The 11,127-nt window shown below is 48.1% G+C and overlaps 1 non-coding gene across 1 annotated transcript; it reads right to left on the bottom strand.

Moving 5' to 3' along the window:
* Positions 1-3,479: 3,479 nt before the first annotated feature.
* LOC144829806 (5.8S ribosomal RNA) lies at positions 3,480-3,633 on the bottom strand. Its single transcript, XR_013610838.1, has one exon. It is a non-coding gene; the product is annotated as a 5.8S ribosomal RNA (ribosomal RNA).
* Positions 3,634-11,127: the final 7,494 nt, after the last annotated feature.

Here is an 11,127-nt window from a genome sequence, read left to right as displayed (position 1 = left end):
TGCTCATAAACGTGCATAAATGTTGCATCTTTTTGTTCGTGCAAAATAATAAAATAATTATTGTTTTCGTTTTTGTCATTACTAATTGCTGCAAACTTAAAAGAAGCATGTGCTTGTTTTGCTTTTCCTTGTCTACGTGATGTCATTTCTACTATTCTAGGTGCATATGGGTCTCATGGAAAAACGGAGACTGGTAAATATAAACGCTGCTTTATTTGTTTGCAATGGCTAGGTAACATTTTGATTAATCGGGTGGGTTAATTAATTAGTAAACCATGGGGTGGATACAGAATCTACTTTATTTCTTACATTAATACTTTTCTTGTGTTTGTTTTATACTAGAAAACATAAGTTGCCTGCTTTTGGGCCTAGTCATTTGAACCGCAGAAAAAGAGCTGACCTATAATTCTGCAGAAAGTCACGAGACGCCCATTCTGAATTAAAGCGTTTATTGAAGCTGTATTCACAAAGCAAAAACTGATGAGCTGACATCATTCTGTCGGACATGGCCAAGGTCGAAAGTGAACATTTTGTCAGTCCTTAACTTGGCATCCGCGGAAGTGTAATGAAAGTCAATGGAAGCTGCGAGGATGACTTAATACATAGTTGCAAACGCAGGAAGCTTCTGGCTTCACGTGGAAAGAACAATGGTCTCTATGAAATATGATTTTATGGAACTTTTTGAGAATTGGGTGACATGTCACTTGTCACTCTCAGCCAATGGGACGTCGAGGATTTCTGAAAACTTTCCTTTGCTAGTTTAGTTAGCGTAGAAAGGTATAAAAAGTCATGCCCTTAGGGTTGGGCTGGCTGCTGCTTTCTGACTTTCCGATGAGGGTGAAGTGCTGCTGGACTTTGCGTGGAGCACGTAAGAATCCTCAAAGAACTTTACTTTAATTTCTATCTATTTAGCTTATTTAGGGACTTAGGTTTTAGAAATGCTAAACTTTATATATTCACTTTAAATTTGATTTACTTGCTTAAATTGTATTTTCTCTTAATTCTTTACAATCATGCTTATTTTATTGCTAATAAAATTCATTCATAAAACCTTCAAATTATATACCATAACTTAGTAAATAAATCTTACTTTTGACAAACAAGCTGGTCTTGGTTATTCAGAAGTGTAGGTTACTATTAGCTAGATCACGTCGCCTATGGTGGTCATTTAAATGGTTGGGTTTTATTCTAATGACAATATTCTTTCTGCAAATGTATAAAAATGTATATAGTTTGTAGATAATGCGTATATAGATTTATTCTGACCACCTGATTCAGTAGGCCCAAAATATATCAGGTTCATAAATGGGTCCATATTTAGTTTAGAATTTTGTTTATAGGTTATGAAGTTGGGTAGCGTTGTTTATGATATATTTTCTATAGCCCGCTGGATCACCAGCTATAAAAAATTGATAATTACAGAAAAAAGCAAATACTTTGTGCTAAAAATTAATGAGTCAAAAAACTCTAGTAAAGCCCTCTTTGCCACTGAAAAAAATTTATCAAAAATTGACAATAATAGTTCGGAGGCAATGTCGTGAGACTTCTGTAACTCATTGGGTGAATTTTTTGTTAACAAGGTATCCTCAGTTTATGATTCCTTCAAAATTCACCACCCAGATAACTCAGCCCATGCTCTCTCACACCCATTAAATCTAAATTTGGCGGAACAATCAGCCCAATCCATACTGTTCCAATTTATCCCACCTACAGCAGATCAAATTCGGCAGGAGGTGTTGACCACTAGTTCAGGCAGTCCAATGGACCCCTGTCCGCCTAAAGTAATGCAGCTCTGCCCAGAGCAGCTGAGCTCGTTACTGGAAAAATTATTTGCACAAATTTTAAGAACCAATACTTTCCTAGACGACTGGAAAATTATATCAATTATGCCACTATTAAAAAAATCGAATCTGGATTGCGAGGAACCAGGCAATTATAGACCTATAGCCAGGATTCCTTTCGCTGCAAAAATTCTTGAGAAACTGTTAAACAAACAGTTGTCTCGCTATCTGATGGATGGTAACTGGCTGGACCATTCTCAGTTCGGTTTTCGGGAGGGACACGGAACGGAACCGGCTCTACTTACAGCGGTGGAAGAACTCAGGAGGGTGCTGGATAACGGAGGGAAGGCCGCCTTGGTGCTATTAGACCTATCGGCGGCCTTCGACACGGTCAGCCATGAGATTCTCTTGACCCGTCTGAGAGCAGCAAAAGTTCATGACTCCGCATGTGCCCTCCTCGCCTCCTACCTAGGCAACAGAACTTTCTCGTGGAATTAGGAGAGGCAAAATCCAAATTATTCAGCTCACCATGTGGCGTTCCTCAGGGGTCCTCTTTGAGCCCCACCCTTTTTAATTTATATGTTGCCCCTTTAGCAGAAATTATAAGGGGATGTGGCTTCACTCCAGTGTCCTACGCCGATGACACCCAAATTGTGGTGTCCATCAGCAAGGATGTGAAGGAGACGGCAGAAAAATTTAAACTATGTATGTCACAGGTCAGCCAGTGGTTGCAGAAGAATTGCCTAAAGCTTAATGGGGACAAGTGCGAAGTGATGATTCTGGTGGGCGACGCAAATATCTGGTCCCCGGCATGGTGGCCTAATAACCTGGGCAGGTGTCCAGATGCGTTAGAAAAAGTGAAGAATTTGGGCATTACTCTGGATACCAGTCTTTCATTTGACGCCCAAGCCAGCAAACTGGCTATCGGTCTTGCGCCCGTATACAGCCTTAGATGTAGAGTTTACCACCCGCTTTGGGCTGCATTTCCAAGCAACCCAACTCCGAGAAGACCTGATCCTGGAGCGCCGGGGGCCGCTCCCGGCCTAACACCGTCCGCAGGGTGAGCCTCGATCAGAAGAACTTGCGCCCCCTGAGCGACGCGGGGAATCGGTCTTCTGTACGCCACATTTCCCGCGCCTGCCGCCGGGCAGGGATTCAGCGCTGGGCTCTTCACTTGCCGTTACTGGGGGAATTCTAGGTGGTTTGTTTTCCTCCGCTTAGTAATATGCTTAGTAATGGCGGGTCACCACGTCTAATCTGGGGTCGTAGTCGGAAGAAAATGCCAAAGCGTTAAGGGGGTTGCCGGGGAAAGCCAGGCCCCTGCCAGATCAGGGGCCTGGCATCCCTACAGCACGTGCCCTTTTTCCCCAGATCGGATCTGGAGGGGTTTCGCCCTCCCTGGGAAGCAGGCCGCGGAGGTGGGCGCCTGAGTTGCGTTCATGCAGGCAGCCGGTGGGACACCACAGACAGCCACGCACTGCACGCAGTCAGGCACCCTGGGACGGGCCCGGGGCAAACCAGTCACCAGACCCCTTCTTGGGGCCAGGCGTGTCAGCGGCATACCTCCGCAACAGAACCCGGCGAGGGATCCTGCCCTACGCTATCGGGGGTCTGACCTTGTAGGGGGACGAAGGGAAGCAGAGCTAACCCTGAAACGGCCCCAGTTGCGTCCCGGGAAAACCTCGGGCGATTGACAATCGACCCTCAAACAGGCGTAGCCCCGGGAGGAACCCAGGGCTGCAAGGTGCGTTCGAAGTGTAGATGATCAATGTGTCCTGCAATTCACACTAATTCTTGCAGCTAGTTGCGTTCTTAATCGACGCGCAAGCTGAGTGATCCACCACCAAAAGTCACAGGCAACTTTTCAAAAACGTTCAGCGCGAGACGGCCCGGGCACCCCGTTCAAGACTTCCCCTCTGAGAGTCAGACTGCACCGTTAGGAGAAAATAAATGTTACCAGGCGGTCGGCCCCCGTTTCCCACCCACCCACCCGCAGGTGGGGGAGGGGCTCCCGAAGAGACAGGAACAGGCAGGCCCGCAGCTGCCGAGGGACCAAACAAGTCTTCAAACCCCTCAGCCCGGCCGCACAGGACCAGTTCGAACCGGGATCCTGGCAACGCGGGAGAGTCACTACACCTGCACGTCAGTCGTCCGTTGCCGGGCAGCCCCAAGCCATGCTGGTGGGCTGGCTTTTTTCCAGAGGCGCCGGAAGAGAAGAGCCAGGCAGCTCCCCATCCTGCACGCCTCCTACCGAGAGGAGCCAGGGTCCCGTCGCAGTGATGATGTCAGATGCTAAATATTGTTAAGGTAATTAATATTTGTTTCATTGTTGTTTCCAGCGCACCCTGATGAAGGGCACCAGATGCCCGAAATGCGTTGGTTTTTTACAATAAACTCTGTTTTGGATGAACCCCTGCACTTGTTGTGTTTGAGCAAGAGGCCTGGACAGAGGGGAGGTGTTGTCCGGGCATAGACCATCTGGTCCCTGGGAAAGAACCGCTAGCCCGGGAGGGGTGTTCTGGCATACCCTGCCCCTACTAATCCGGAGGAAAGCTACTCCTCTTTCTGGGAACCCATGCGCACCGTGAGACTCGGGGGACCCTGGGCGCAAACGTACCTGACTTCCTGGAGCCCTGGCTGGGATCCGGGAGGCAAATGAACCCCCATCGGGACTTCCAGGGCAGGCCAACCATTTAGTCACCCTATGGGAAAGCATTGCGTGCGACCAGATGGCTGAGGGGAAAGATGCGACCAGACGGCCGGGACCGAAAGGACGCCCATCTGCCTGCCCCGAAGCCGAGCCACAGCGGTAGGGCTCCAGCCTGCCCTTGCAGGGCCCCGGGGCTCTGCACCAGGGACCCTTGTCCCGGGCAGATGGACACGTGGCAGGCCACACGATGGGGCTCCCACACCCCAGGCCCTGACCGAAACCCAGGCCCAGGGCCGGGTCCCTGCTTCTCAACCCAGCCAGGCCCGGGAGATCGGGGAGCCTGCCCGGGAACGAGGAACCCCTGTCCCGGGCACACAGACCCTCAAAACGTGTGCTCATTTTCCACACATTTTTTTCCATAATTCCGCGCAGTGGCATTGCGGAAATTCCGCCCAGCCCTAGTAATAACAGCACTTGTTATTAATAGAACAAAGAAAAGGTGACAAACAAACAAAATATTATTATGGTGCTGCCTGCATCTGTTCTTCACTTACTGCAGTAAAAGTGAGGCTGGGTCCAGCGCTCACGACATAGAAACAGGGCAAATATAGCACAGCCGAGGCACCAGGCGATGTCGGTCACTGATTACAGGACAAGTCAGTCAGTGGGGACTCGGTGACATAATGCCTGCGCACCCCTCTGCGTGTGACAGGGCAGTCAGTGGGGACTCGGTGACATAATGCCTGCGCACCCCTCTGCGTGTGACAGGGCAGTCAGTGGGGACTCGGTGACATAATGCCTGCGCACCCCTCTGCGTGTGACAGGGCAGTCAGTGGGGACTCGGTGATATAATGCCTGCGCACCCCTCTGCGTGTGACAGGGCAGTCAGTGGGGACTCTGTGACATAATGCCTGCGCACCCCTCTGCGTGTGACAGGGCAGTCAGTGGGGACTCTGTGACATAATGCCTGCGCACCCCTCTGCGTGTGACAGGGCAGTCAGTGGGGACTCTGTGACATAATGAGTGCGCAGCCCCGAGAATGTGACGCAGCAGCCTCTCAGGATGTGACTTCCTCAACGTAGCATTGGTCAGCCTGGCCCATTTCCCGCCTCTACAGTCATCCGTAACCCACTTTCCAGATGCCAGAATCCACAGGTGCCAGCAGGCGGCCTCAGGGGGCCTGTGGCGCGCGCTAATGAGTGTCCTGTTGTAAACCTCTATCTGCGTCACTACCGGCAGCGACATTCGGATTTTACTACTTCAGAAAACCAGGACGAGTTCAGAGTGAAAAGGGAAGGGGCCTCTAGTATAAAGAAAAAATAATTCTCTTTGCCCAGAGCTGCGTTTCTAACTATCGCCAACATCAGGCGATCTAGAAGGTTCCTTTTGTTTGTTGGGTGACGTCTGCTGGAGTTTAGGATCAATTGTGTCACCCTTCTCTGGATAGCAGCCAGTGAGAGAGGAAGTAACATTGGTGACAAACTATGTAATAATGTAAAACAAGGCAAGGGTGGTAGAAATATAGTGGTTATGGAAGTATTTCAGCAGTGAGAGCCACTGTACAGGGGTGGCTGGTGACATTTGAAAGTGGTAGGGCGTAAACAGATTTGCATACCGCATTGCAGCGAGCGAGCACATCGAGCGAGCCCGAACCACCATAAGGGGGGTTTGGGGGAAATTTTGAAAAAAGAGAAGAAAAATCGTGCATTTTCTTTTTTTTTTTAAATGTTTTTATTATTCATCATCATCATCAAGAATACATTTTCATTGCCTATTGCACAAGAGAATACATAGTAACAGATAGAGTAAAAACAAAAAAAAAACGAAAGAACATAGTACCTTTTTTTTTCACCCTTCCCCCCCCCCCTTTTTTTACCAATTAATTCATATGAAGCATTTTACCCTTAACATGTTTTCTGTACTTATTCTTACAAAATCTAGATCATTTGGGTCGTTGTATATCTGGTTACTGACTCCCCAATCTTAGCTTCCACTCTATTATTGGGGCCCATATCCGTTTTGCAACCTCTCTTCTCACCCTTCCCCTTTTTTCCACTAGAGCCCACTCCAACGTGAATACGGCCGATACCCTAGAGATCCATTGATGTAGTGTTGGTGGGTTTGGATCTTTCCAAAGTGAAGCTACACATAATCTGCTTAATGCCATGGCTATATACAAAAACTCGAAATGGGGTATTTCCAGACTATCTTTTGTTACCCCCAAAACCATCACTTCGTCTAGTAATGTTATATTCATTCCCAGCGAATTCTTGAAGAATTGCTCCAAGTCTTGTTTATACTTGTCTAAAGCCGGGCAAGATGCAAACGTGCATTTTCAAGCACATTTGAGAAAGCAGGAAGGTTAATAAAGCAATTGTGAAAGTGCAGTTATTACATTAATAGATGTCATAACATAGGTAGCTGCTTATTCAGTATAACCACAGAGCTTCATACATTCCGTCCTATTACACTGCTGACACTGACCTATTTACATCAGATGCATTTTGTGATCTGCATCAGGTACATGTTCTTTGCAGCAGGCACATTAACCTTCTGCTGCTCTGCGCTATCTTTCCATGAACCAAAACTTCCACTAGACAAAACTATGATCACTTGGACAAATCACAGAGCAGATAATGCTGCAGACAGAGGCAGAGCGAAGAGGCAAGCTCCCAAGGCCAAACCCTTGTGCTCGCCCAACCCCGTTTTGTGTAAATAGTCCAAGGGTGAGGTGAAATACTAGGCGGGGGCATGTCACCCTTTCCCCTCTCCCGGTCAGAAAGCCTCTTCCTAGTTCTGCTGGATGCAAGGAGGGGAAAGCGATACAAAAGGGGATGATGGACGGAGCGTTTGAGCCAATCAAACACTCACCCCCAGTCAACTGATCTGGGTTTAATCCATCACCATTCTTTAGCCCACTCTGCCACCCCATTTCAGACATGGCTATATGCAAATCAGTCTGACCCTGTGCCTCATGGGAACAGTCCAGCCCGAAATGCCAAGCCATGTCGTCCATGGACCGGAAACAAGCATCCTGGGACCGGTTTCGGATTCATAATCCTCATCAGCCAGGCTATCTTGAATCCAGTGGCCAAGTGAGCAAGGGACTCACGTCTGAGCATACCATGCCACACTTAGGGCGAACAAAGCGATACAAAAGGGGATGATGGACGGAGCGTTTGAGCCAATCAAACACTCATCCCCAGTCAACTGATCTGGGTTTAATCCATCACCATTCTTTAGCCCACTCAGCCACCCCATTTCAGATATGGCTATATGCAAATCAGTCTGACCCTGTGCCTCATGGGAACAGTCCAGCCCGAACTGCCAAGCCATGTCGTCCATGGACCGGAAACAAGCATCCTGGGACCGGTTTCGGATTCATAATCCTCATCAGCCAGGCTATCTTGAATCCAGTGGCCAAGTGAGCAAGGGACTCACGCCAAGACATGGCTTGGCAGTTCGGGCTGGACTGTTCCCATGAGGCTCAGGGTCAGACTGATTTGCATATAGCCATGTCTGAAATGGGGTGGCTGAGTGGGCTAAAGAATGGTGATGGATTAAACCCAGATCAGTTGACTGGGGGAGAGTGTTTGATTTGCTCAAACGCTACGTCCATCATCCCCTTTTGGATGCAAGGAGGGAGCAATGCATGGCAGCACGCTCGCAGCCAGCATAACCAACCAAGTGTGGGTTAGGAGGTTGGGATTGTGGCCGACGGTAGCATTACTGTCACCAATTCACCCCAACCAGAGAGGCAGGTGGACCCTGAAAATCGATCTACTTCCAGTTATCCTTTAGGGACTCTTAATTTTGGGTCAGATGGGACAAAAAATATTCATACTCTAATCATCCCCTGAATGAGGTTCACTGAGCTTGGCCCCCGTCCTATGCCCATGGAATTCTATGCCTTTAACTCCAGCAAAGCATTTGGCTGGCCACTGCTTCCTTCGAGCATCCCTTTCATTTCAACCATTATGTGGCGCTGCTCACTGCGCCAGAAAGTGCGGCTCGGGTACTACTCCATGGTCATGTGACTCTCTCCGATATTCCGCATCGGGTGCAGTGCTGTTAACCTTGGTTTTTTAACGTGCCTTTTAATCTTGCCCATTTAAACTTACTCTTTATTTGGGTCTTAAATCTCTGCTCCCACAGACAGTGTAGGAACGCCCATGCTTTCCAGTGATGACTGCTGTAATGTTTGTTGTCTTCTACAGACCCTACAAGCCCGCCCCGGCCTATGGCGGGTGCAGTATCTCATCACTATCACACGCTGCCTTGGGGAACGGGGGGTGCATCAGAGGAGCTTGTGAAGCCCTACGGGAAAGCTGCGCTCATTATGATGTACAGTAGTAGTACACTTACAGGCGTCTCGGATCCGGCAGCGCGGGCGCGGCAAATGGATGTCAGGGCTCTACATCAATATAGCACCTACTACAGTGCGAGGCCTGGTGGAATGCAGCGCTGGGTGCCTGCAGCCCTATGCTGGCACAGTCACTATTATGTAAGGTGTGTGATGTGTGCATAGAAACAACGAGCGGGCTGCCCTGGTTGTGCGGGCGGCCCCGGCCAGGTGGTGACTTCACTTGGGCCTAGTTGCAATGCTGACCCAGCCTTGCGCTTGCAGCATTAGTTACGAGTAGGGCTGTTAGGCGCGTAGACTTACTTTTTATTTTTTTCAAAATCACAGTGGAGGATCTCTCTAGCAGCTATCTCTCGACGACGACACACACGTGAGTGAGTGACTGTCTGTGACACCGTCCGTCACGATCACGAGTCGACTAGGCACGGGGCACCAGCACAGCAGACTGTGTCAGGGAGGGACGGGAGCACGTCGGAGCAGCCAGCGTCCCAAAATCAATGGCCAATCACTGCATGGCTTCGCATGAAGTCACACAGTGATTGGCCATAGAAAGTGCGGCTGCGGCAGTGTGCCACCACCCACGCGCGGCACCCAATATGGATTGCTGTGCGGTGGATCAACCAATCCTGGCACTGCATGCAGCACCAGGATTGGCTAGGGTGGCACAGTTCAACCCCGGGGGCTTCAGCCTTGGGGTGCTGTATGAAACAGCACCCCTTGGGTCCCTCTCTATGGGAAGAAGACGTAAAGCGCATGTGCAGGCTGATCAAAGGCCCCAAATACATTTGCACACTGTCTGCTGCAGCTGAGTGTGTGGACTGTCACTCAAGCTGCAGCAGCCCAGCCGATCCCAGCCCCACCCCCGTTGCACTACGATCGTAACGAGATTGTTGTCACTCAGTGTCGGGCGCGGGCGTGAGGAACAGCTCTGTCTGCGCATTAGCGCAATCCATAATGATGAAGAATCTGAATCAGTAAATTCTGCAGTGGTTGACGCGGTGCGTCCACGGTCCACGAGGCTTAGTGGGGCTACGCCACTACGCCCCAATGGACGCACCGCGCCTGCCACTGTATAGAATGGTGCTATCTCAAACGTGTGTGTGTGTGTGTATATATATATATATGTATATATATATATATATATATCCAAAACTACTTCCTCCGTTTCCGTATATATATATATATAGAGAGAGAGGATAAAGAACCCCCTGCCATACATTATAAGGATATTGCAAGGCACTGAGGAATTCCATGACCATAGAGGAGCGAGGCCAAAGGCTTAGTTGTTTCCTAAGGTGATGGAACGCCAAGGTGACTTGAGGTATCCTTCTAATGCATGGCTGGGGGTGCCTTATTCCTTATAATACTTTGTTACACCTGTCCCACAATTTGCTTAAATCCTTCGTGTGTTGAACATTCATATGAAAGAGATAGGATGTTTGCAAAAATTAGGAATTTGGGGTAAAATCTCTAGTACAAAATGAAACACACTATAGAGCAGGTAGATCTTTGTTTTGAAAAGATATTAGAATCAATTTAATATGTCATATTTTAAAAAACGCTGTAGCTCAGAATGCATGAAACATGCAGAGACATTCTATCTTTCTATAATTTCATAGTGTTGCTATAAACATCATCTCATTTCTGCTGATCCCTGCTCATGTAAAAAAAAAAAGAGAAGGAAAAACCAGATTCGCGTTAGTTTTTTTTAAACTGCAGCCTTAATTACACTCTATATCCTGTCTTTCACCTCGGGTGCTGGAAGCAGGCCCTGACACATCACTCTTCAACTGAAATAAATTATTAGAGTTGAGCAGCTAGTCATTTCATTTTTAAAGGCAACTAGGTGCTTCACATGTCATCTGTAATAATGAAATTAGAAATGGGCTTTTATACAGGGATTGCAGGCTTCCATGTATTATAATGTAATTAAATACTACATCAATCCAGGTGCTACAGTTATACAGGCCCAACCGCCAACAAGGCCAACCTTAACATTTACCCTGCACCTTTTCTATAAATATTTGCTTGCTACTAACGCTATAATCACAAAAAACAACCTGGGTGTCTAGAAGGGAGCTATTCGTGATCCCTAAGTACACTAAACTCCTATAGAAGTGAGCAAGTGTGTAAGGTAATAGATCAAGCTTACTACCTTAAGAAAGGACAGCGATACAACCTCACAGTCATAGGACCCACTGCGATTGCTTGAACAGACCCATACAGAGCAAAATAGGATTCCCATCAACCAAGTGTAGATCAAATGTTTATCATTTGGTCATCCTGACTGGGCTGGCGTGTCTCTTGATCTGTAAGACCATGCCATGCCTAAC

This window comes from Lissotriton helveticus, chromosome 4_1 (assembly GCF_964261635.1).
Source record: "Lissotriton helveticus chromosome 4_1, aLisHel1.1, whole genome shotgun sequence".
NCBI classification, from domain to species: Eukaryota; Metazoa; Chordata; class Amphibia; order Caudata; family Salamandridae; genus Lissotriton; species Lissotriton helveticus.
This window is presented reverse-complemented; position numbering and strand designations above follow the sequence as displayed.